This window comes from Saimiri boliviensis, chromosome 1 (genome assembly GCF_048565385.1).
Source record: "Saimiri boliviensis isolate mSaiBol1 chromosome 1, mSaiBol1.pri, whole genome shotgun sequence".
Taxonomy (NCBI): domain Eukaryota; kingdom Metazoa; phylum Chordata; class Mammalia; order Primates; family Cebidae; genus Saimiri; species Saimiri boliviensis.
The window spans coordinates 193531026-193557446 of NC_133449.1; positions in this window are offsets into that span (position 1 = coordinate 193531026).

Consider the following 26421-nt stretch of genomic DNA (forward strand, 5'->3'; position numbering starts at 1 on the left):
TATTTTTAGTAGAGATGGGGTTTCAGCATATTGGCTAGGCTGGTCCTGAACACCTGAACTCATGATCCACTGACCTCGGCCTCCCAATCTGCTGGGATTACAGATGTGAGCCACCATGCCTGGCCCAATGTTTTTTAAAAAAATTTTTTCTTTTTCTCCTCTAAGCCAGTGATGGTCAAGTTTATATGTGCTAAATGACCAGACATTTTGTGGCTGGGTAAATCACTTTATCTTCTTCAGTGAGTTCTATGTTCACAGCATGAGGTAAAAGTAAATATGTATAGTGATCAGCCTGGTACCTAGTACATAGTATAAGTTCACTAAATCTCATCTATTATTATAATTATATGCACAAGATATGCAACAGAGAAATCGGTTGGCATGTCTCTTGAAATGGCTACATCTGCCATATGGTACTTCAGATTCATAGGCATAGGTAGATAAGTTTTAAATAAGCAAGACACATGTCTGTTCCAGGAACTGGAGTGAGCCAAGCTTGAAGGGGGAGGACAACATCTTCAGTAATACCATCAGCCTTTTGTGACCAATCACTGTATGCATACCCGCAATCGAAGACCCCCTTTTCCTAACTGGAAACCCCTTAACCTATTTCTCATAAAATAGCTCATTCAAATGAGGGAAGCAGTGTTAATGAGTCCAACATGCCTATTGACATTTGTTTGATGATTTCCCTGATCACACACAATTCCAAAGGCAAGAGCTTAAAATGATTTTCAAATGTATCCAATTCACAGCCAAGTGAAAATGTTTCTGTACCAAGAATAATCTTACATTAAACTTTGTTTCCAGCAGCCTAAATTTAACCAGCTGGAATTCTTTTTTTAGGTGTTATTCTATTCAACCTTTAAAAATGAAGGATCTGATTTTAATGTGAAATCTGCATTTCATCAAAGATGGGACACAGTGTCCTTGCTTAATTATTCTTTGGAAATTGAACACCTTTACTACTGCATGCTTAGCAGGTTGCAACCACACAAATTGAAGAAAATGTGATTCAGGTTAGAAGCACTGAGTTCATTGATTTCAACCACATCGATAAGCATAGAGAATATACCTTGCATTGATACTGCTCACATGCTCAACTAGCACATGGTGTAGTAGTCAATGTTAATGTCACTAAATGCTTATACATACAAGAAGAATTTAGAGTGAATGAGGAAAATTATAACATTTCACAATTGCATGACACCTTATAAAGCCTTGTCTTATCTATTATGCTATCTTATTCTTTTGTTATCCATGGGAGACAGCCAGTCAGGAGGCTTCAGGTAAACATACCATCCAGCTCATAGCTGTTGAAGCCAAGACTTGAATCTCACCTTTCCAAAGCATTTTTCTTTCTGTCGTGCAGCTTCCTAATATATGCCAAGACTTTTGCGGATGGGACAGGAGGTGCAGAAACTATACATAAGGAAACTCAGCTGGAGTCTTGATTATAATTTTAAGGCATCAGTGTGACCTGGGACAAGTGCCTTAAATATCCAGCATCTCTGGATTTCACTTCAGAAGAGGGGCCGTTAATTCTATTTCTATTTACCTCATCAAGTTTTTAAGCATAGTAGCAGCTAATGAATATGAAGGTGTTTTTAAAAATAATAACGCTTTTCCAAATGTAGCTATGAAGATTTTTTTTTTTTTTTTTTTTTTTTTTTTTGAGATGGAGTCTGACTCTGTCGCCCAGGCTAGAGCACAGTGGCACAATCTTGGCTCACTGCAACTCCCGCCTCCTGAGTTCAAGCAGTTCTGTGCCTCAGCCTCTTTAGTAACTGGGAATTACAGGTGCCTGCCACCATGGCCAGCTAATTTTTGCATTTTTAGTTGAGATAGGGTTTCACCATCTTGGCCAGGCTGATCTTGAACTCCTGACCTCATGATCCACCCACCTTGGCCTTTCAAAGTGCTGGGATTACAAACATGAGCCACTGTGCCCAGCTGATTATTTTTTAAAATAAGATATACTCATAGTTAACAGATGCACTTGGATTGATTGAAGGTCCTAAATGTGTTTAAGATCCAATCTGCAACTGGCCATTTATATGACTACAGGAACTAATACATCTGTTGTTTGGGCTGCCTAACTTCCATTTCCCTTCTGATGTTAAAAGGTACAGTTTTTATTTTGGGAAATTCCCCCCACTGGATGCAGCCTTGCAGGGAGCTTAATCAAGGGATCCACCCTCTCTGGGCCCCTGTCACACTTCATTGGAATGTGAGCCGTGAGCGGAATATATGAAGCCCTAGAACAGCTGGAGCTCATTTGCCTCCAGGATAGGACTTGGAAGAGATGTTTCCTGTCTCCTATATTCCTGGAGTTGTTCTGGTTCTCTTCCTGGCCAGGTCTGGTCCTTCAGCCTTTTCTTTGATTCCATAAACTCTCCCACATCTTTGCAGTAAATCCCATAAAAGCAGCCTCTTACTGTTGCTGGTTTTTCCTTGAGTTGGCTACTGTTGGTCCCAGAGACATGCAAACAGAACACCCTGACTATAAAATCAGCCCTGCAACACAAACAGATCTGTGCAGTCACAGAGAGGTAGACAAAAGAACTCAGGGAAATCAAACCACTGATTACCTGTTAATCAGCTGCACAAGAAAAGCCAGAACAGCCTAGGATAAATGAGCCAATAATAAGTATATAGCCACCATACTTAAAATTTCTCCCCTTTGATTTGGTAAGTTAACAAAAGTTTCAACACTTAAAGGAAAAATAAAAGCATTAGTGTTGTGTCAACAAAAATTAGTTTTAAAAGTAAATTATAAAAATCATATATAGTCATGTGCCCCATAACAACACCTCAGTCAACAACAGCTCCAGATATGATGCCGATCCCATGAGATTATAATACCATATTTGTACTGTACCTCTTCTATGTCACGATATGTTTAGATACACAAATACTTACCATTGTATTACAATGGTCTAAAGTGTTTGGTTCAGTAATAGGCTGTACAAATTTATATCCTAAGAGCAACAGGCCATACCATATAGCCTGGCTGTGTAGTAGACTATCCCATCTAGGTATGTAAGTATACTCCATGACAGGGGCCCCCAATTTCTGAGCCACAGACTGGCACCAGTCCATGGCCTGTTAGGAACAGGGTTGCACAGCAGGAGTGAGCAGTGAGAGAGTGAACAAAGCTACATCTGTATTTACACTCACTTCCTATCACTCACATTACCGCCTGAGCTTCACCTCCTGTCGCATCAGCGGCAGCATTAGATTCTCGTAGGAGCACAATCCCTATTGTGAACTGTGCAGTTGAGGGGTCTAGGTTGCATGATCCTTATGAGAATCTAATGCCTAATGATCTGAGGTGGAGCTGCCGTGGTGATGCCAGTGCTGCAGAGTGGCTGCAAACACTGACTAACATTAGCAAAGAGGTTTCACTGTGCAGAGATCATAATACATCAATTGTTTGCAGACTCGTATCAAAACCCTATCAGTGAGTGGCAAGTGACAAACTGCATCCAGTGGCAGGCTTTACAGTGGCCAGTGAGTTGATGGAATTATGGGGGTGATGCATGAACTTTGGGATTTCTAACATGCTTCAAACATTAGCAGAGATTTTGAAAGAGAGAGTCTGAGCCAGGGCCTTCTTTCTCCCAGCTGGTGCATGATCACCTTTCTCAGCTTTCAAGAGTTTGAGCATTACTTTCTGTGATAACTAGTATTAGGTGTTAACTTGATTGAACTGAAGAATGCCTGGATGATAGGTATTGTTTCTTGGTGTGTCTTTTAGGGTGTTGCCAGAAGAGATTGACGTTTTAGTCAGTGGATGGGGAGAGGAAGACCCCCCATCGATGTGGGTTGGCATCATCCGACTGGCTGCCAGTGTGACTAGAACAAAGCAGGCAGAAGAAGGTGGAATCACCTTGCTTGCTGAGTCTTCTGGTTTCCTTCTTTCTCCTGTGCTGGATACTTCCTCCTGTTCCTCCTGCTGTTGGACATCAGATTCCAGATTCTTCAGCCTTTAGACTTTAGGACTTACACCAGTAGTTTACTGAAGGCTCCTGGGCCTTCAGCCACAGACTGAAGGCTGTACTGTCAGATTCCCTGGTTTTGAGGCGTTTGGACTTGAACAGAGCCCCTACACGCTGCTTTCTTCCCCAGCTTGCAGATGGCCTATCATGGAGCTTCACCTTGTGATTGTGTGAGCCAATTCTCCCTAATAAATTTCCTTTCATATATACATACATCCTATTAGTTCTGTCCCCCTGGAGAAAGAACCCTGACTAATACACTTCCCAACCACAAAAGACCCTGAATTGGGAAGGAATGGATCCACCATCCATTTGTGAATAAGCCAGGTGAATCAACTTTGTCCATGCTAGAAGAGGATTAACTGCTTGAGATTGCAAATGACAGTGATCTTAAATGTATGTTTGAGGCAACTGTGAATCTCCATCCATTCTGGATTAAAGTCAAGGTGGAATATCCGGAGATTGCCACAAAAGCACTGAAAAGTCTGCTTCCATATTCAAGTCTTTGAATGATTACACATTAGGAAAATGGAATTGGTCATCCTATCTTTGTGAAGCAGTGTCTTCTGCAGTGACAGCAACCAAAACGAGATTATGGAGTAGACTGGGCATAACAACATATTTCAGGTGTCACTATCTTTCATTACCTCTCAGTTGGGACCATATAGTTGCAGGAAAAGAAGCCTGGGGATCCCATTGATTCTACATTATGCTAAGTTGTATAATTATTTCATTATGTATTATAATATAATCATATAAATAAAGTACACAATAAAGGTAATGTGCTTGAATCATCTCAGAACCATCCCTCTCCCCTGCCCCAGTCCATGTAAAAATTGTCTTCCGTGAAACCAATCCCTGGTGCCAAAAATGTGGGGGACCACTGCTCAAACTGATGAAATTGCCTAACAATGTATTTCTCAGACTATGTTCCCATTGTAAAGATAGATAGGTAGGTAGATAGCTAAGTAGATGGATAGATACATAGATAGATAGATAGATAGATAGATAGATAGATAGATAGATAGGTAGATAGATAGATGGATGGTTGTTAGACATCCTACAAAGCTTTACATGTGACCATGTAAACAGCATTGTTAGTTTTATATAAAATGTATACTGGTATCTCTGTTAATGAAGTGGTCAACTTTTTGTGTGAAAGTTACTCTCTTCAAAATCCAGGTTCTGCTAAATTGTATTTGAAGGCGCTATGTCATCTCAGAGTCAAATCACAAGAAAGAGCTGCATTCCAAAATCTTTGTAAATGCTCTGGAATCAGATAGACATCCAGAGGTATTTTTACAAAAACTGTTCAACAGCCGAAACATCAAATGTAAAGGGAATTTCAAAAAGATTCCTGCACAATTGAGAATACAATTACCCAGCCTCATTTTAATATTATACTTTCTTCTTTGTTTTTTAACATCTAAAAGTTAATATGGCTTGAATGTTCTCTCTTTCAAGACATCTTCTGTTCTGGCTACTATTGTTACATGGCAAACCACTTCACAACCCAATGGTGTAAAATGACCATTGTATTATGCTCATGGATTCAGAGGGTAAGGAATTCAGAGTGTGTAGCAGAGATGGCTTGAGTTTGTTCCATGATGTCTGGGGCCTGAGCTGGAAATACTTGATGACTGGGGTGACTCATGAGCTGGAGGCTAGAATCGTGTGGAGGTGCCTTCTTCATGTGTCTCCTGTTAATGCTGGCCATCATCTAGGACCTCAGCTGGAAATGTCAACCAAAGCACCTACAGATCACCTCCCCATGTGGCCTGAGCTTCCTCACAGCACGGTGGCTCCTGGGGAATTGAATTTCTCACTTGATGAACTTTTTATCTGCTATCCCAGTAAACAGGGGGAGACCTGAATTTTTCCTGACTTAGCCCCAGAAATTGTAAGTGTTATTTCCTCTATGTACTGTATTGGTTATGTACAAGTCAGAAGCCTGCCCAGGTTCAAGAGAAGACATCAATTCCAACTCTCAATGGGAAGAATACCAACATCTCATCACAGAAGAGTATGGAGATATTCTAGCCTTGGAAAATACAATATTGCATCTTCCAAGATTCCTCATCTCCAACTAGAAATAAGCTTTTTCTTCTCTAAAGTCTTACAATGCTCTATTTTCAAATTGATGCTTACCAATTTCTATCTTATATGTAGTTATTATGGACATGTTTCACCTTTGCCACTCTGCTGTGAACTTCCAGAGTTTTTTTTTTTTTTTCTTTTTTTTTTTTTATGTCTTCCACAGTACCTAACAGAGCTCTTGGCACTTAATAAACACACAATAAAGTTTATTGAAGAAATGTGGACTGTTTTAGACCAGTTTCAGGTACAATTATCATATACCTGGAGATATCCACAAGTTCTTTGGGAGAGAAAGAAGAAGGGAAAAAGAAAAAGAAAAAAAAAAGCAAGCAAGAAAGGAAAAAAATGGAAGGAAGAAAGAAAGGAAAGATGAAAGCTCAAGAGGTAGGCATCATTGTTTGAAGTGACTCTTTTATTCTCCAAACATTTAAATTGCTGCATTTAAATATTTCCAAAGGAGAAGAGATCCAATTTTCCACCTTTTATGTACATCTGTGCAGCTGGAAATCTCTGGAACCCATAATCGTGCTGACAGGTTTTATTTTAACAGTGTTCCATGACCAGGAAGCTCAAAAAGGCCTTTAATGCTGCCTGACAATTGTGCTATGCTTCCCTAGTCCATTCACAATGCTCCCTTTCCATGTCTATTTCAGCCTTCAGCATCTTCTCCTATACCCTCATTTTCAGGTGATGACTTTCTTACTTCTCTGACAGAACAAAGCAGTTTAAAGAGAGTCCCCACATACCCTCTGCCCTCTTATCTACCACCCTCTCTGCACACAGGCTCTCTGCCTACCACCTGCAGCCAGAACTGGGCCAGCCTGTCCATTCTAACCTCCGTCCCTCTGTTCTGACACCGAGTCTCATTTCCTTTTCCCACAGTGCTCCAGCAATCCATCCCTCTGTCCTCTACACCAACAAGTCCACCAGCACAGTAATATGCTGTTATATCTCCCATTTTAAAAACTACTTCTCTTGAAATACTTCTCCCACTAGTCCATTTTTCTTTTCTTCACTAAAAAAAAAAAAAAAAAAAAAAAAAAAAAAAAAAAAAAAAAAACCAAAAACTTGAAAGAGGAGATATGTACTGTCTCCTCTGTGTCTCTTCATATTCTCTCTTAAATTAATCCCAATAAGGTTTTCGCCCTCACCTCACCACCAAAACTGTTCTTCTCAAGGTCACTTTGGGCCATCTCAGTATTAAATCCAGTTTCTAATTCTGGTCCTCATGTTGCTCAACCCATCAGCAGAATGAGGCAGTTGGTATTCTCTTCTCTTTTATACACTTTCTTCATTTCAGTACCAAAACACTACACATTTCCACACCCCTCCCACTATCTCCCTGACACACTTTCTTTCTCCTTTCCTGGTTCCTCCTCCTCTTCTCTTTTACTTCTTTGTTGGGGTACTCTAGGCACAGTTCATGAACCTCTTCTCTATCTACACCACTATTTTTGTAATGTTTCTATTTTCTTAGTTTTAAATGCCATCTATATCCAGATAACTCCATGCACAGATCTTGAACCTGTTCTCTCTCTACCTCCACTATTTTTATAGTTTTCCATTCTCCTATTTTAAATGCCATCTATATACAGAAAACTCCTACACTTTATCTCCAACTAGAATAGTTTTCCAAACTCCAGACTCCACATCTCCACTTTACATGTCTAGTAGAGACTTCATTCTTAACACCTCCAACACTGAACTCTTGTTTCACCTCCCATATTACTGCTCCTACAGTTTTTTTTCCATCTCAGTGGATGGTAGCTCCATTCTTCAAGTTGCTTAGACCAACAGCCTGAAAGTCATGCTTGACTTCCCTTTCTCCTAAACATCAAGAAGTCCTGTATCCAGACTATAACCATTGCTCTTCACTGTTTCAAGTCACCAACATCTTCTGCCTTGGTTATTGAACTTGCTTCTAATTGACCTCACTCTCTCTCTCCCTACTCCCCTACTGCTTGTTCTCAACAATGCAACCAAACTGATTAGTTAGAATGTCTGTTATTTCATGTCTTCTTTCACTTAAAGCTCTGTGATACCCTCCCCCTACCCCACCTCAATCAGAGGCAAAGCCTAACAATGAGCCACATATCACTGCATGATTTGACTCCAGGTTACTTCTTTGACTTCACCTTTGATGGAAGGCCACCCACTTCACTGGCCTTTGGCTTTACTTTGAATATTCCAGGTATGTGTCTACATTAAGGCATTTGCCTTGACTCATCGCTTTTGTGGACTGCTCTTCCTTTAAATATCTGAATGGCTTTCACAGAGAAGTCTTCATTCAGATGCTACCCTCCTGAGCACTCTATTAAACCTGCCGTGACATCTGACCCCCAGCATTCCTAATCCCTCTTACCTGGCTCTGTTGTTTCCTGTATCATTTATCCTACTGGTTCTGTTTCCCTGAGTAACCCTAGTATACCCAATTATTACTTATAATATCGATATTTTTTGTTCTCTATCACTCCTACTAGAATGTAAGCCTCACAAGGTCAGGATTATTTGTCTGTTTTATTCATGATGTGTCCTAAGCCTCTAGAACACTGCCTGATGCATCATAGGTACTAACTGTCTTGTCTGAAGCTTACCTTCAGGAAAATAAAAAATAATAGGCACTGAATGAATTAATTAATAAACATTATGAAGACAAGAGCCATACAGAAATGGGATAGAGGTGAACTGACATTGTATGATCTGAGGGCATCACAGGGCTTCTTTTGTCCCACTGCAACACCGTGCCACCATTCTTTCCTCTTCTCTGGCCTAAAAGTCTCACCTTTGGAATCAGTAATAATTAGTCCAGAAAGTGGAGTCAAATGGTTAAAACATACACTTATCTGAGATGACAGTAGGAGCTCAAAGAAAAGTTGGTTTAGGGTTTGCAAAGCGGTAAGGGAAGGAAGAGATAGAGTGATAAAGCAAACAGGACACTGGTCTTGGGAGAATTTCTTGATCTTTCCATCCTTATCCGAGAAATTGAAGGGGTGGCTGATGAGCACCACACTACATCCATGTAGTGAGTTACAGTGCCCAATCAGCAGACTGAAAATGAGGCAGCTGGATTCAGATTCTTTCTCATTCAGTAACTTGAGACAATTGTCTGACTTCTCCCTCTATGGTGAATGGATGGCATGATGAAAGCTCCCAGACCCCAAAAGAGAATGCTAAGGATGTGTCTTTGGAAACAGAAGTTGAAGAATTGGGGGAAGCACTAAAAGATAAACATGCCGCCTTCATCACTGAGCCTGTCTCTGTGATGTGAATATGGCCATGACAAACACAGACTCATTTTTAGAAAGTCCTACTGCTCCCAAGAGGATGTGTAATAAAGGAGTGAAGATGCTATTATCTTCTCATTCATTTGCCTGGGACCATGAAGAAAACTCAGTAGGGAAGTTCATGTCTTAAAAGAAATCAGTTTTAGGCCCTGGGCAGATGACCACAGTACAAGACCATAGCTTTGAGGCAAAGGAGACCCAGGGGCAGGGCTGTAAAATCTGTACAGGCAAATCCGCTGGGGACTTCTTAACATTTGCAGGCTATAAAACCATGCATCCACACCCCCAGTGCATAACCAAAGCAAGTCAGTTCAACAAGATATTCCTTCAAATTGAATTTACTTTCTCTGTAAATAAGAAGTAAGGTAATCACTGACTGGCAAATACAACTTACTGATATTCTCCCAAAATTGTTCAAGAACTGCATCACTTTTAGAGAAGCTAGAGATAATCAGTACTCACAAACACAGTCTCCCTCCCATTCTCTTACTCACCCTCCTTCTTCCTTTCCTGCTTCCCTCTTCCCTTTCATGAATTGGTTCAAAAACCATCACATTATTTGCAGAATCAAGAAACTATAGTGGTGTTCACTAAGGGAAGACAGACACCACAAAATGCATATTGTATGATTGCATTTTTATGAAGTTCAAAAGCTGGCAAAAACTAATCTATGATGTGAGAGGTCAAGATAGTAGTTAACTTGTTGGGGGTGGTGCTTGGGAGCAAGCACTAGGGAGCTCCAGAGTACTGGTGATGTTATACCTCTTTATCTTTATCTGGGTGCTGGTTACACTTATAATGCCTGTCCTGTATGTTTGTCTTACTTCATTTAAAAACAAACTGTGAGATGATTTTGCAGGAACAGACTCTTTCATTTCATCAGTAAGCCAGAAGTTCAATCACACTAAAATGAATATTGTCCTAGTTCCATTCCAAAATTGAGTGTGTAGCCTAAAGAAAAACATAGTCACAAAAATAAATGAAAAATCTATTACACATCATATTTTTAAAAATTGCCATAATAGTTTAGTATCAAATTATTCAACACCTTAAATATCAAATCTCTAATGTTCACATTAATTTGGTAGCTATTGCCTACTAAAATATCGAATATATACAACTTGTGTCTTTAATTAGCATTTGGAATTTTTGGCCATGCCAAAGCATGGTGTGGGAGCAAAGGGAAAACTGAATTCTGATGGATCTTGCTCAGAGAGATATTGCTCAGAAAAAGCCCATACTATAACACATCAACATAAATTGTAATACAGAACCTGTCTTCCCTGCTTAGATTTTGAACCAGTGAGTTATGGGGGACTGTCTCTGGTGGAGCAGAAGAGACCATCCTAGGTGAAAAACCCCAAGAGAAAGGAGAAACTCACTAAATAGCTAATTTTATACCCTCCTGGGAGCAGCAAGATGTCAAACCTAGCAGAGTTCCATCCTCATTGAAGAAATTATAAGGAGTGGGGTCTAAGCTTCCGTATCGCCACTTACAGATACCAAGATTTAATTGATAAATTCACAGGTGCCTTTAATGAGATGATTTTGCTAAAATAACATTTTGTAAGCCAGAGAAATCTGTTTGTTAGTCCACATGGCAGGCACAGTCTCATACACAGTCACTAGTCCCATGGGCTTTCTCGTATCTTTGACTGTATATCCCAAGTTAATGTCGGGCTCTGCATAAAAGAGCTAGTGGAGTCACACTAATGTTAATGTTAGTATTACTATTTTCATTCTACAAGTGAAAAAACTAAATTGCAGAAAAATGAATTAGCATTCAGATTCTGAGTGGTGGATTCTCTCCTATCTGTACAGCACCTGCTAGCCACTTTGCCTTGCTGCTGCCTCAGCACTACCTACTGTTTTAGGAAAGAGGAAATAAATAGAAGCACAAAGTGAACTCATTGTTGGGCAGGGGTGGAGAACATGTTCGTGGAGATGTAAAATCGGATGTCTCCAAACAGAGAGAGCTGGGGAAAGCTGTAATCCATGGCAATGAGCCCTGAAGAACACCAGCAACCAAGAAAAGAGATGATACTTATCAGGCACGGTTTTCTTGTGTGAAATTGGCACTGGAGCTGATGAAGATCAGGCTGTCTGCCTGAGGGCCTACATTCCAAAAAGTTGGATATGGGGCCACACTGGCCTGACTGTAGTTGGAGAAACTTCTATACTGCCTCAGGAGACCATCCTGGAGTACACTAGATATGCCTCGTGGAGTCAGAAAGACCAACCTGTCTTGTGGGCAGAGTTGGCTGGTCAGGTGGTAAAAGGGGAGTGAGTGGCAGTGTAATGTAGCAGTTACCAGCAGAAGGCTACCTGAGCTCAAATCCCAGCTCCAAAATCTACAGCTGCACCAAACCAGGCAAAGTGCTTAAACTCTGCATGTCTCAGGCTCCTTAATTTGCAAAATGGGATAAAAATAATGATCATATAAGATTATTGTAAAATTTAAGAGTGCATTGATTTAAAGCATTTAAAATACCTGGAATATACAAATGATATGTAAGTTTTAGCTGTTAACATAAATATTGTAAACAATAGGTGTTGTGAATTCAGTGGGTACAGAACTGCCCAAGACCATGAGAAATCACCTTTTGCATCAGCGTGACCTAGATGCAAGACATGGAGTCAAAGGAGATCATGTAAGATTTAACTGCCTTGCTGGAGTTTGGACTTGTGTGGGGCCTGCTGCCCCTTTGTTTTGGCCAGTTTCTCCCATTTGGAATGGCTGTATTTACCCAATGCCTGTACCATGTTTTATCTAGGAATAACTAACTTGCTTTTGAGTTTACAGGTTCATAGGTGGAAGGGACTTGCCTTGTCTCAAATGACACTTTGGGCTGTGGACTTATGAGTTAATGCTGAAATGAATTAAGATTTTGGGGGACTGCTGGGAAGGCATGATTGGTTTTGAAATGTGAGGACATGAGATTCGGAAGGGGCCAGGGGGGAAATGATATGGTTTGGCTCTGTCCCCACCCAAATCTCATCTTGAATTGTAACTCCCACAATTCCCACGTCCTGGGAGGAACCCTGTGAGAAGTGATTGAATTATGGGGGCAGATCTTTCCTGTGTTGTTCTTGTGATAGTGAATAAGTCTCACAAGACCTGATGGCTTTAAAAAAATAGAAGTTTGCCTGCACAAGCTCTCTCTTTGCCAGTCACCATCCATGTAAGCCGGGACTTGTTCCTCCTTGCCTTTTGCTGTGATTGTGAGCCCTCCACAGCCACATGAAACTGTGAGTCCAGTTAAACTTCCTCCTTTCATAAATTCCCAGTCTTGGGTATGCCTCTATCAGCAACATGAAAATGTACCAATGTAATTACACTGTACTATATAATGAAATAATCATACAACTCACCGTAATGTAGATCAGTAGGAGCCCTGAGCTTGTTTTCCTGCAACTAGTCCCATCTGGGAGTGATGGGAGACAGTGACACATCATCAGGCATTAGATTCTCGTAAGGATTGCACAACCTAGATCCTTCTCATGCTCAGTTTCCAATAGGTTTCACATTCCTATGGGAATCTAATGCCACTGCTGATCTGACAGAAGGTGTAGCTCAGGCAGCAATTCAAGCAATAGAGTTGCTGTAAATGCAGATGAAGTTTGCTCTCTCGCCTGCCACTCACCTCCTACCGTGCAGCCCAATTCCTAAGAGGCCACAGACAGGAACCCCTGCCCTAGGAGATGGTATAGGAGCTGGGGACTTGGGAAGTAATTAGGTCCTCATGGTAGAGTCCTCATGAGCAGAATTACTGTCCTTATAAGAAAATGGCCAGAGAGCTAGCTCACTCTCCCTCTGCTCTTCATCATGTGAGGATACAACCAGAAATCAGTTGTCCACAGCACAGAAGAAACCCTCACCGAAACCCAACCCTGCTGGCATCTTGATACCAGACTTCCAGCCTCCAAAACAGTGAGGAATACATTTCTGTTGTTTGTAATCCACCCAGTCTACAGTATTTGTTATAGCTGCCCTATGTAAGATAACAGATCAAAGGTAAGGTGGATTTGGAAGCCTGGACACATACGTACTCTAGTTACTTTGATTTGTTTCTCTAACTGATCAAGGGAGAAGGTATAAAAGGATGCCTACAAATAGTAGTTGTTGAACCATATCAAATTATTGCTATTCAGCCTTTCTTTATAGCAATTTCATGTGTTTCAAGCTATTATTAAGTGGGGCATCAAAAAGTTTGCTTTTCCTGGTTGTGAGCTACCAGGGCTTGCCTTGAACCTAAGGCCAAGAATTGCATGTGGATTTGTGGACACTGGGCTCATGTGTCTAGTAATTTTTAACTCTCATGTGACACTCATTGGTGAACATGTGTATGATTAGCCATGAGTGCATTCAGAGAAATTTCCCTCCAGCCTGAATTTTTAAGTGGGCAAGGGCAACTAAGGATGCCCTGAAACATCATTTTGTTACTCAAACTAACTAATGGAGTCTCTTCTTAAAGTGTTAAAGTTTACATTTATATAATCTTTAAACTGAAAAAAATATGAGGTGGCCTTCCTCTAGCACACATCCTCTCCCTCTTGTTCCCCCATCCCAGGGAGTGCCTCTACAGTGTTCCCAAAGGAAATATCCAGCTTCTTTGTCAATGTGCAAGGTTAGTTTTTAAAATCCATCCATAAAGGTATAAAATAAAGAGTAAGTCTTCCTCACCTATCCTCAATAACTGATCTCTTTCCCTAAAATAAACATGCTTAAGAGTTTCCCAGCTATTTAACCAGAAAAATTCTTATGTTTTTATTTGTATTTATGTTTATGCCATTTGGAATTTATACAAATAGGAATTTAACATATATGTTAGTCCATTTTGTGTTGCTGTAAGTATCTGACTGAGAAAGAGGAAAATAAATTTCAACAGAACAAGTGATAGATAAGAAGCCTGGGAATAAAACCATAGAAGAGAGATCATGAATTAGAATTAGAAGATAAATATATTAAAGAAGCTCATACAATTAATTTATTTCTAAAGAAGAAAGGGGTCTGGCACGGTGGCTCACACCTGTAATCCCGGCAATTTGTGAGGTCAAGGTGGGCAGATCATTTGAAGTCAGGAATTTGAAAGCAGCCTGATCAACATGGTGAAACCCCATCTCTACTACAAATACAAAAAAATTAGCTGGGTGTGGTGGTGCATGGCCTGTAGTCTCAGTTACTTGGGAGCCTGAGGCAGGAGAACTGCTCAAACCTGGGAGGCAGAGGTTGCAGTGAGCCGAGACTGCACCACTGCACTCCAACCTGGGCAGCAGAGTGAGACTCCATCTCAAAAAAAAAAAAAGGAAAGAAAAGAACAATTTTTTTTTTTTTTTTTTTTTTTGGCTGATGGTTCTGCAGGCTGTGTGAAAAGCACGGCATCAGCATCTGCTTCTGGTGAGGGCCTCAAGAAGCTTTTAGTCGCAGTGGAAGGGAAGGGGGAACGCGTGCATCACATGACCAGAGTAGGAGCAAAAAAGAGGGGAGCAAGCCATTCTTGAGGGATTCGCCTGCATGTCCCTGTCACCTTCTGCTAGGCCCCACCTGCAGTGTTAAGGATCACATTTCAACAAACACACATACTATGTCAACATGCATGCTGCTTTTTTTTTTTACTGTTTTTACTTAAAGATCTACTTGGAAATCCCCATTATGTACGGACAGAAAACCATTCTAATGTGCATGAGAAGTGATTCTAAGGTGTCAGATAGATCAGCTTGTCTATTGGGAAAACAGTGGGCTGGTCAGGTTATGACAGTGGTGACAGTACTAGTATAACAGCAGCCGAGGCTAGAAAATAATCTATGAAGAATTCCATTCCATAGATGCGTCCCTAATTTTTTAAAACAGTCCCTTCATGACCTTTTATGTGTCTCCCATTTTTTTGCCGTTACAAATGTTGATACAGGCATATCCTTGGCACAGGGATTCACTACTTTTGAGGCAATCTGTTCTACAGGAGAAGATTCCAGTTTTTAGAAAATTTGTCCTTGAATTGATCTAATATTCAATACCTTTGGAGTTTAAAGTATTGGTCATAATTTAAAATGCTGGAGTCACACAGACAAAGTAACATAGAGAATAATGTTTTCTTCAGGTTATAAGACATTTTGAGTTATATATTTCAAGATATATCCTGGTAGGCTAGACAGATTTAACAAATCAAAACACTTGAGACCCAATTAATTTGAATTTAGATAAGTAATGAAAAAATTTTTAGTATATGTTTGTTTCATGCAATATCTGGGGCATAATTATACTTTAAAAGTATTCATTGTTTATCTAAAATTCATATTTAATTAGCTATTTTGTATTTATCTGGTAACCCTTCTTCTGAGTTTCTTCTAGCTTAAAATGACCCTTTTTGTGACCATTTCTCATATTATGTTGTTCCCAGAGGCTCTGGCATCAGAGTCATCTTTGACCCATGACACAGAGCTCCAGAGAAACCCAGCGTCTGTCCTCCTTTTCCTAACTCCATTTGGCCCTGTGTCAGCCATTGACATCCATCCCATAAAGCTGATGCCGCAGATGCAGACCCGTGAGTAAAAGAGGATCCACCCATTTGGCTCCTAACATATCAGAGAGATGGAACCATTCCCAAAAGAAAGGAGAATGACCATCTTTATTATCTCCAAAATGTGATACCGGAGAACCACTGAACAGCCCTGCTTTACTACCTTCCCTGGGCCATTATTCCCTTCAATACAAAAGGAAGTCATTAATCTAGAATTATTAAATGAAATAATCTACACACTCTAATAATGACACAAAGTACAATGTCACTGGTATTTTCTTTAAGTGCAAACACCATACATTTATTATTCAACCCATACTGGAAGTTTCTTTCATATATATATATATATATATATATATATATATATATATATATATTTGTAACTTTGTCAAGTGGTTGGTTTATTTTTAAGCTTTCATGGTAGCCAAAGCAGGCAGGTTTCCATATAACGCGTCAGATTGAGGCTCCATTAATTATTCATCAGTGGGATCATGTGAGCCAGGGTGCAGGCAGTGGATCCATTTATTTTGACACTTTGACAACCAGCTTGGATTGGCCATGTTGCTAATCAACAGAGTTCAACTGGTTTTAATGAGCATAAACACATACAGTTCCTAGAGGGTAGACTTGGCTTCAATTTTAACCATGAAAAAAAGTGATGAAGAAAGGGAAGAATGTGGAGTGAAAGAGGGGAAAGAAATGATGGAGAGAACGGGAAGAAATGGCTAAAGGAGGCAAAGCAGGGGAGGGGCACTATTCACTCTCCCCACTCCTGCTCCTCTCATTCAGCCTAGCTCACCTCTACTAGGCCATAATTTTCCTAAACAGCCCTGATAAAGCAGCATTGTATTACAGTTATCATTCTGCAGCCTCCTTTTTCACTCAGAGATCTTTCCTGAAGCTTTTTCCAACTTAGCACTTGCGGCTCCACCTCACTGTGTTTACTACTGCATAGTATGTCATTGTAAAACTAGACCAGAATTTATTTAGTCCCCTATTAAGGTGTTTACCTTTATTGCTATTATAAACAGCATTGCAATAAATATGCTTGTTCATTCTTTCTTACGTACATTCAAGAAGTTTTCTTAACTGTAATGTCTGAAAAATAAAATTTCCTGGTCAAAGAAAATGCAGAAATTTGAATAGATCCTGTCAATTTCAAAACGGTCTGGAAGGTCATAGTTTATACTCTGGGGAGGGGACTGCTATAGCAGTCAAAAGGAATTTTATCCTTATCTATAATTTTTTATTTTTTAGCAAAGAGAATAAATTAATTTATTAATTATATCATGAAAAAGTAATTTAAAAACAGAATATGATTTTAGACACATAACACATCAATGGCTTAAACAACTTTGAGTATCAAAGAAATCCATTCAGCCTGCTTCTCCCATCAGGGTGCCTGCCTGCAGGTGAAAATAACTGTCCTAGTGAACAAAGGCTGAGCCCACACACGCGCGCGCGCACGCACACACACACACACACACACACACATACACAGAGAGAGAGAGAGAGAGAGAGAGAGAGAGAGAGAGAGAGGACTGTCTAAAAGTCACCCTTGAACAGACTGAACACATGGCCTTTCCATCCAAATCTGACACAGGGGCTATGGATGGGGCTGGGGTTTCTGAGGGAATCACCAAGGAGTAGCTTTCATTCAGGTTCTGAATACTTTATCAGGTTGGTACAAAAGTAATTGCGCTTGGTGAAGGGAAGGAAGGCAGCAAATCATACCGCCATGTGTGTACCTATGCAACAATCTTGCATGTTCTTCACATGTACCCCAAAATCTAAAATGCAATTTTAAAAAAAAGAAAAGAGAAAAGGGAAAAAAAATAAACAAAGAATTAAGGTGGAGACCAAAATTTTTTTTTTTTTTTTTTTGAGATGGGAGTTTTGCTCTTGTTACCCAGGCTGGAGTGCAATGGCGTGATCTTGGCTCACCGCAACCTCCGCCGCCTGGGTTCAAGCAATTCTCCTGCCTCAGCCTCCCGAGTAGCTGGGATTAACAGGCACACGCCACCATGCCCAGCTAATTTTTGTATTTTTAGTAGAGACGGGATTTCACCTTGTTGACCAGATGAACCCTCCTAGATGTCTTGCTAGATGCAGGAAAGTTGGGCCTTTGTACCTCTGCATTGATCACACACTCAATTGGGCGGTACATTCCCTGGTGAGGGGCATGTGGTCTGGGTGAAGAGAGGTGGCTCGTTTTTTGCTAATGGCAATTCCTGGAGAGGGACTCAGCTAAGTGTCACAGGCTACCCACACTGTCAGTAGCTGGGAGAATGATCCCAGCTCTGACAAGGCATCTGGGCAGTCCTCACAGCATGATCTCAGATTCAGCCCGAGGCCACTTGGATTCACTTTCATCTTACAGTAAAACTTGGGAACAGCCTCTCCAAGATTCTGGCTGGCCTATTTTTTTTGGTAAACTTAACAAGAGGAAGGCCAGTCACATGAATTATAGCACCCCCCGCCCCTATGCTGCAGCTGGTTTCAAGGTAACTACACACATAATTTCTCTCCTCTCCTACTCATTCTAGATTCTCCTCACCCTTGGCTAACACCTCTGGTGGTCTAAGTGGCTTACCTGTTGGGGACACCCCCATCTTCTTCAATAAGATATGAGCCTTCTCAGGCTGTGACCACTGCATTTGTCCATTTGTTGTTGAAATTGGGCAAGGGAGTTCCAAGAGACCCCAGGGAGTAACAGCAGCCCTACCTCCTCCTGAACATCAAGGCCCATTACTCCTGCTGGGATGGAGACTATTTCCCTTTTCTGATGGACTTGGCGTGAGCATAGCTTAAAGCTTAATGGGCCTCCTACTGACTTCCTGGTGGAAATGTTCTCCCTCTAGGAACTAGGACTTCTAAACCACAAAAGCCTGGGAGTGTAGTAAGAAGCATAAATTGCCTACATTGGTCACTTGAAGTGATATAAGCCAGGCCATGCCTATTTCTACTCTGATTTCCAGGCTCGTACTTGCTATCTACTGGGGACATAGCCCCAAGGAAAGGTTATTGATTTAGGACACATATATTGTGTCTGGAGGACAGTGCCCATCTTCACAGTGTATCATTTCTAAGCTGGGTCCTCAGTGGTTAGTAAGAAGCTGTTTTTTCACTCTATCATACATCAACTTCTGGGTGACACGGTATGTGATAAGGCAAGGAGATACGATAATCAAGGGCCCACTGCCACATCTCCTTGTTTTTAAGTGGGTTCTCTATCTTTCTGTCCAATGCAGTGCTACATGGGATCCTGTAGGTGAGTCAAGCCCTTTGAGAGTCATGCTGGTAGATTATTTCAGGCAGAAAAAGCAATCTTGTATCTAGTATACATGATGATTCAGTGAACACGAATTACTGCTCCTTCCAAGATGAGAGGGTTCTAAAGTAATCTCTTGCCATCAGTTGTCTGGCTGGTCTCCACAGAGGATGTGCTGAATCAGTGGATCAGTACTGGTCTGTATTTCTACAAGGCTGGACATCCAGACTGGCAGATCAGCCTTAGTAAGAGGACACCCACGCTGTTGGATCTCTGCAAAGCTTCCATCTCTGCTGCCATGGTGTGAGGCCCATTTGTCAGCATCACAGTGACCAGTGACTGATGTCAGCTGGCTGGGTCCTTTTGTCTACTGGGTTGTGGTGCCTTTTCCCTGGTATATGCTCTCTGTTTAGCATTAATATTTGATACAAAGCTTGTCACACATTATGTTCTCTGTCACAGAGGCTTTCATGCACCTCTTCCCTAGGTCTCTTCATCCCTAATCTTCCAATCTTTCTCTTCCCAGGCTCTGATAAATTAGACAAGCCATCTTTTACTGACCATGAGCCCACATGTGTTCTTACTGTAGACCACTTCTCTTTGTACACAAAGTGGGTAAACATGTATACTTCCCAGATCTCTGCCTCTTAGAAGAATTTCTCTTCAGTCTTTCTTTCAGGTCAACCCGAACAGAGCTGTAGTAAGCAGGCCATTTTCTGCTTATACCCATATAAAGAGCCAATCCCTCTGTGAACCAACTTTGGCCTTTGACCTCCTTCATCAGCTGATCCTAGGAGCCTCCTTCCCCCATGCAGCCATGGGTGTGAGCTGAGGGAGAGACAATAGTGCAAGATGGCAGGTGAATGGGTCTATATCTGCTGGTGCCCAGCTCCAGATATGGTGCTTTCATCTTACTATGAATTTCTTGTGGGAGTATAAGATTTTATGATTTGGTAGGTCTGACAGAGGTCAAAGGAATTCACTGATGTATGTCATTCAGGCCAGCCTTCTGGAGCCTGGAGATGGGTGGAGAAGGGTAGACAGTGGATTACAGGCAAACAGAAGATACTCAGGTCATTCCTAAATCTTGCCCACTACAGAGGCAGAGCCCTGGAGGAAAAGCAGAACTTGTGTCTTAGTAGGTAGCTCATTCCCAATAATTCTTCCAGATTAATCCATCAGTAAATGATGTCCACCTCCCAGGAACAGAATGAGTAAAGAGGCAGAGAGAGGTAACAAATGTGCTTAGGGAAAATTCCTCTTAATGGAAACCCAGAAAGAAGGAAGAATTCCTGCTCCAGTAAGCGCGATGGATCAGGCCCAGGAGGACTAACACAGCCTCGTAGGGCAGGTCCCATTAACAACTAGAATGTTCTAGTGCTGTCCAGCTCCAGTGCCATCCAACAAAACTTTCTGTGGAGATGAAAACTTTCTAAAAGTCTGTGCTGTCCAGGATAGTCACTAGCCAAATGTGGTTACTGAGCACTTATACGTGGCTGCTGTGACAGAGGAAATGAGTTGTTTCTAATTTAATTTTAATTTATTTAAACTTATATAGACACATGTGGTTAATAGCTACCGTCTGGGACAGCACAGAGATTAGGGAATGTGTAGGCACTGACTTTACAGGTAAACACCTTTAGACGCCAATCACACCTTCCCATGAAGCTAATAAGAGTACGGGCACTTTCACCTAAAGCCATTGAACTTGACACAGCAAAGCTCTTAGCCCGGGGCATGGAATAGGCTTTTGAGTCATTCAGGCCCCAGGTCACTGATCACTAGCTGTGTGATTTCAAGCAAGTGGCTTTTCTTGCTGAGATTCAGTTTTCTAATTTGTGAAATGAGAATAGTACTTTATAGGGCTGTTGTGGATATGAGTGAGAGAATATCTGTAAGATGTCTGGTCTACAAGGGTCATTTTATTAACACATCCCGATACCAGACCCCAGCCTCAACTTTCTAACCTCAACATTCTCTACTTCTGCTTTTCCTTAGTGAATCCCTAGAATATTAGCCAGTTCTTTAGTCTGAGCTTGCTTTCCCACAGTGGAAGAAGAAAGTCAACAGGGCTTCCTGCTTTGGATATTTGTATTTATTGACCTCAGAGAACTGGAGACATGGATCACTTAGAGTATGAAATAGAGGGTACTTTAGTTACTTTTTGGGGAGGGAGGACTGGAGTTGATTCTATAATCTCATAAACATAGCATTACCTTCTGCATCATCCTCAGTTTATCCTAACAACAGAATTACTTAATCAAAATCAGCAAGCTCCCTGCATCAGTGGAACTGAGATTCTCACCTATTTTTGCTGCCAGATCCTGGGAGTAAAATATGAGAGGCTGAAACTCTCAGTTGAGAGTCCTCGTTTTAGAATTACGTAATTCCTCATGGGCAAAGAGCCAGAGCCAAATTTGGCAATTCACCAGGGTTCGCTGGAGACTGACTTCTCCTCCGTTTGTTTGGCTGCTTGGCGAGTTGCTTTTGTTTTGGTTTGGGATGTCGTGAGTGATGTTGTGAGCTGTGCGAGTATTCTCAAGTCTGCCTTTTCGCCTGTTGTTGCGGGGAGGAGAGCGCTTCCTTTGTTTTCGGAGCTAAGTAATGATCTTGTTATTTCTGTGGCATGAGGAGTCTGAAAGTTCAGAGGTTCCAATTTTTAACCAAGCTCCACTACAGCTCCTTCTGATGAATTTATGTTTTAATTTTTCATCTGAGTCTCAGTAGCAGACATCATATACACAAATAAAATGCATGAACCTGGCCTAGGGACTGGGAGCCGAGAAGCATTGCTGAATTTCGGAGATGAGTTTTAACATCACAGCCTCCTCATCTTGTTACTTATTATCACCTATGCAAAACCTTGTTACAAAGGCACAAAGTAGGTCAGGCCCAGCTGTACCAAAACAAAATCTAGGGAAGGCATTATGAAGAAATCCTTAAAAGCCTGTCCTGTCCATGATAAGACACACTTTCACAGATTTTCTTTTGGTGTAATCCTGCAAATCAACCTCATGTCAGTGAACTAGCTCTTCCACCTTTGTTAAGACAGCAGTAGTAAGTCAGTGTTCATAACAACGCTGTGTGGAAAAGAGCAGTGTGTATTTATGATCATCAAAAGCACTGAGAACCTAGAGAAACTTCTCTCCCAGCCTGATGTACTCTTATGTCACTTTCTGCTCTTTCCTGGGGCTTTGTTTTCCATGAAAAATAATGAAATAACTTTCATTAGTTCCCTTTCAACTCTTAAAAATCACTTTGAACTCTTTTGAAAAAAAAAAAAAAAAGAAATGCGCTTGAATAAAACACACCAACATATCTTCAGATTACCTGCATTTAAATAGCACTACCAGTTTGCAAACCTTTCTGGAAAGATGGGGAAAAATGTTTCAGGCAACTTGCCATTTTAAAATGAGCTAAAGTTAAATCCCTAGAGAAAAAGAGGAAGTGGGAATAGTTGTAGTTCCAATGCCCTCAAAGACAAGTATAATGAATGATGCCACAGAGCAAGCCAAAAGGAAAGAAAAAAATCATGTTCTAACTATAGTAGGGTGTTCTTCTCTCCAAGAGAAGCCCACATTAGAAAACATTTGTCTCATGGAACTCCAGTCTTAGCAGCCCAGTGTAGAGGCTCCAAATCTGCTCATCTGGGCAGAGAGGAAGCACATACTTCATTCTCTTGTTCTGAAAAATGCCAGTAAACCAATGGGCCTTGTGTCTCACCTACTGTCCTGGTCAATAATTGTAGATTTCCTTCTTAATATCTCTTTCCCTGCCTTCATTCAGAGGGCCACTTGGAGAGAAAATGAGTTCTTAAATAGATGCCCAGAAAAAAAATGAGTGAAAGGGCTGCCCCGTGAGCAGCCTCCCGACCAAGGGCACAAGGAAACGATGTCCTCTGGTTTCTTATTTGCCCAGCCATCAGGGTGATCCAAGAGTTTCATCCCCCTGTAAAGTGAAGATGCCTGCAGTTTTTTTCCAGCCCCACATTGCCATCCATGTCCTTGGTAGCAGCTATGCAATCAGATGGCATAAGCAGCACCATCGCACTTAGTGTTGTCATTCTGAACACCTCTGCAAGATCCTTTTTTTCCTCCCATTGTCACTTCATACAAAAAACAAAGCCTCAAAGTGGGAAGGAGAGAAGCAGAGTAGATGGCTTAGGAGCAGTGCCCTACTGAACAGCAGAATATCCCCTCTCACACGTGTTGGGGTCTTTCAGGGACTGCTCTGCCTACAGCCCCTCCCCTTGATCAAGCCTCGGGCTGCTCCTCATCCCTCACCTGCAGCCTCTTATCTCTAAAGTCCAGGGCAGTGTTCCACACAGAGATCTAGACGCGTTATTATGGACCAGTCCTGGGCTAAGTCAGGCATAGAGCCCAAGCCCAGATCCCCCCAGAAGTACAATCTTCTGCAAATTACTTAACCTCTGTGAACCTTTATTTCCTCATGTGGTACATGTGGATAATAACACCTAGTTCATGGAGCTGGTATGAGACTCAGAAAAGATAATGTACAAAAAGCTTCTCGTTCGGCACACAGTAAGAGCTCAAAAAATATCAGTGCTTTCTCTTTTGCATAAAACAGTCAACGAATCCGAATGAATAAATAAGCCCTCCTCTCTCTTTCTGTCTTCACACACACACACACACACACACACACACACACACACACACGACAAGCAACAGGGACAGAGGAATAAATGAGAGAAACACATATTGTGGTACATAAAGTCATTCAAGTTTCCTAGACTATAGTGACCTCATCTATAAAATAAGGGGGTTGAGTTGCATCATTTTGATGAAAAACTGAATTAATATATGAGGGAGAGAAAAGAAGTAAAGGGACACAGGAATGGCAGCCTGACAGCAGGATGCGAGGTGGGATCATAGTCTCCAGAATGCCCACAAGAATAAGAAGGCTGTCCTGGAGAGGAAGACAGGTATTCCTTCTGATTTCCTCAGAGACCCCAATCCCAGAGGATGCAGGAACACACAGGACCTAGCCAGCATAAATGCCCCTCGATAAATGGGAGATATGCTACAGGCGTTTAAAACAGAGCAAGTCCACCTTGAATAGGGGCTGGGTAAAATGAGGCTGAGACCTACTGGGCCGCATTCCCAGATGGTTAAGGCATACTAAGTCACAGGATGAGACAGAAGGTTGGCACAAGATACAGGTAATAAAGACCTTGGTGATAGAACAGTTTGTAGTAAAGAAGCCAGCCAAAACCCACCAAAACCAAGATGGCGATGAGAGTGACCTCTGGTCATTCCCACTGCTACCCTCCCACCCAGCACCATGACAGTTTACAAATGCCATGGCAATGTCAGGAATTTACCCTACATGATCTAAGAAGGGGAGGCATGAATAATCCACCCCTTGTTCACCATAGGATCAAGAAATAATAAAAATGGGCAGCCAACAGCTCTGGACCTGTTCTGTGGAGTAGTCCTTCTTTATTCCTTTACTTTCTCAATAAACTGCTTTCACTTTACTGTATGAATTTTCCTCGAGTTCTTTCTTGTGCTAAATCCAAGAATCCTCTCTTGGGGTCTGGATCGGGTCTGTTTCTCATAACAAATAGGCAACAGGTTCAGCAATGCACACAAACAAAACTTCATCAAGGCTGGAAATGCTTCTTCCCCTTTAGTTTCTGTCACAATGGCCGTTGAGCCAAACAACAAGGGCATGGGCAGGCAGGAGAGGGTCATGGAGGGGAGGTTCAAGCAGATCCCATCATAGAGATGCTTTCCTCCAGGCTTGCCCCCTAGCCCAGACTCCTTGAAGAGCCTAAGCTGTTGGAATTCTGGAAAACATGTTGAAGTGCAGACTTTGAGGACCTCAAGGGGCATCAGTTTCCAAACACAGATTCTCGAGAGATGTGGAGCACATGCTGAGAGATGGGCAGGCCCTCTCCTCCCCACTCTGTCTCTGGAGTCAGTCATTCTGAGTTTACCCTTCTTTTTTAGCTGACACTGGTGAAATGAGGAAACAGTTGGGCCAGATATTTTATTATGAGACACACGAGGGAGTGAAGAAAATACCAGGCACTGGCCAGAATGGGCAATGTGTCTTTCAGGATAGGTGTTATCTGGAACTTGAGACTGGGAGATGCCAGGGTGGTGGTAGTCAGAAACTGGGTGGTCCCAGACAACTGCCAGAGACCCGCCCATTCAGTGCCCAGCAGATATTGTAAACAAGCAAAATGTCTTGAATTTATGGAAAGGGCATTGGCTTTTAAATTAAATTCAGTTTAGTTCAACAGCATTCTTTTCCCCATCTCATGCTGTCCTTGAGATGGTTGAGGGTTGTCTGTCCTTGAGGAAAATGAGGTGCCTTTAGTTGGTGATTCAAAGACATGGGGGATTTTGTTTCCTCAGCTCCAGGCATGAGAGGTGTCTGTGCCTGGGCACGGAAGGCAGCTGTACCGTATCATTTCTGCTGCAGACAAGTCTGCACATCTCCTCATGGACACTTGGCTCTCTATCTGGCCAGGATCACAGAAAATAAAACCAAACATTATTTGCTTGCTGATTAAAAGTAAAAATAAAAGGAGTGGGATTAGGCCTCACATGTGTTTCCTTCACTAGTAGGGGTCTTTGCTTTGCTTTTAACTCAGGTGAAATGGCTGTGCTCTCATTATAAAACTGGGAGAGTGAGAAACACAAAATAAAGATTTCTGGTGAAATAAGTATTACGGAGGCATTTTCCCCTTGTAGCTGTGTTGTAAGAACTGAAAACCTTTTACAATTTTCTCAAATTATAACTCTGAGGATGTTCACTCAATCCATTCAGAGCTGCACCCCACACTGTGACCCCACATTCCAACTCTGTCCCAGACCGTATCAGCTGCTGGCGTTCCAGTTCCCACAGTCAAACCGTGTGACTCTGTGGAGAGCTCAGAGGCACAAATTTGCTCTGCACTGTCCAGCTTTCTTCCCTGTGTACTGAATGAAAGAACAGTTGACAGAGGAGAGTTTGTGTCTCCTCTGAGGTCTTTTCACTTCTCAATGAGTTTGCAGAGAACCTACAGAGAAACTGGGCAGGTACTACAAAAGTCCTGCAAAGGTTTCCCATCGGAGAAGAAATATAGATTTTCACTATTTCTGTATTTTTGCCCATCAGTTTACTGCCCCCTCCCTAAGCAGATCAGGCCATTGTTAGAGCACTGATTAGAATACCAAAGCCCAGAGCTAAGCCTTTCGCTAAAAGAGAAGCCAACTTGCAGACTTCGCAGGATTGGGAGG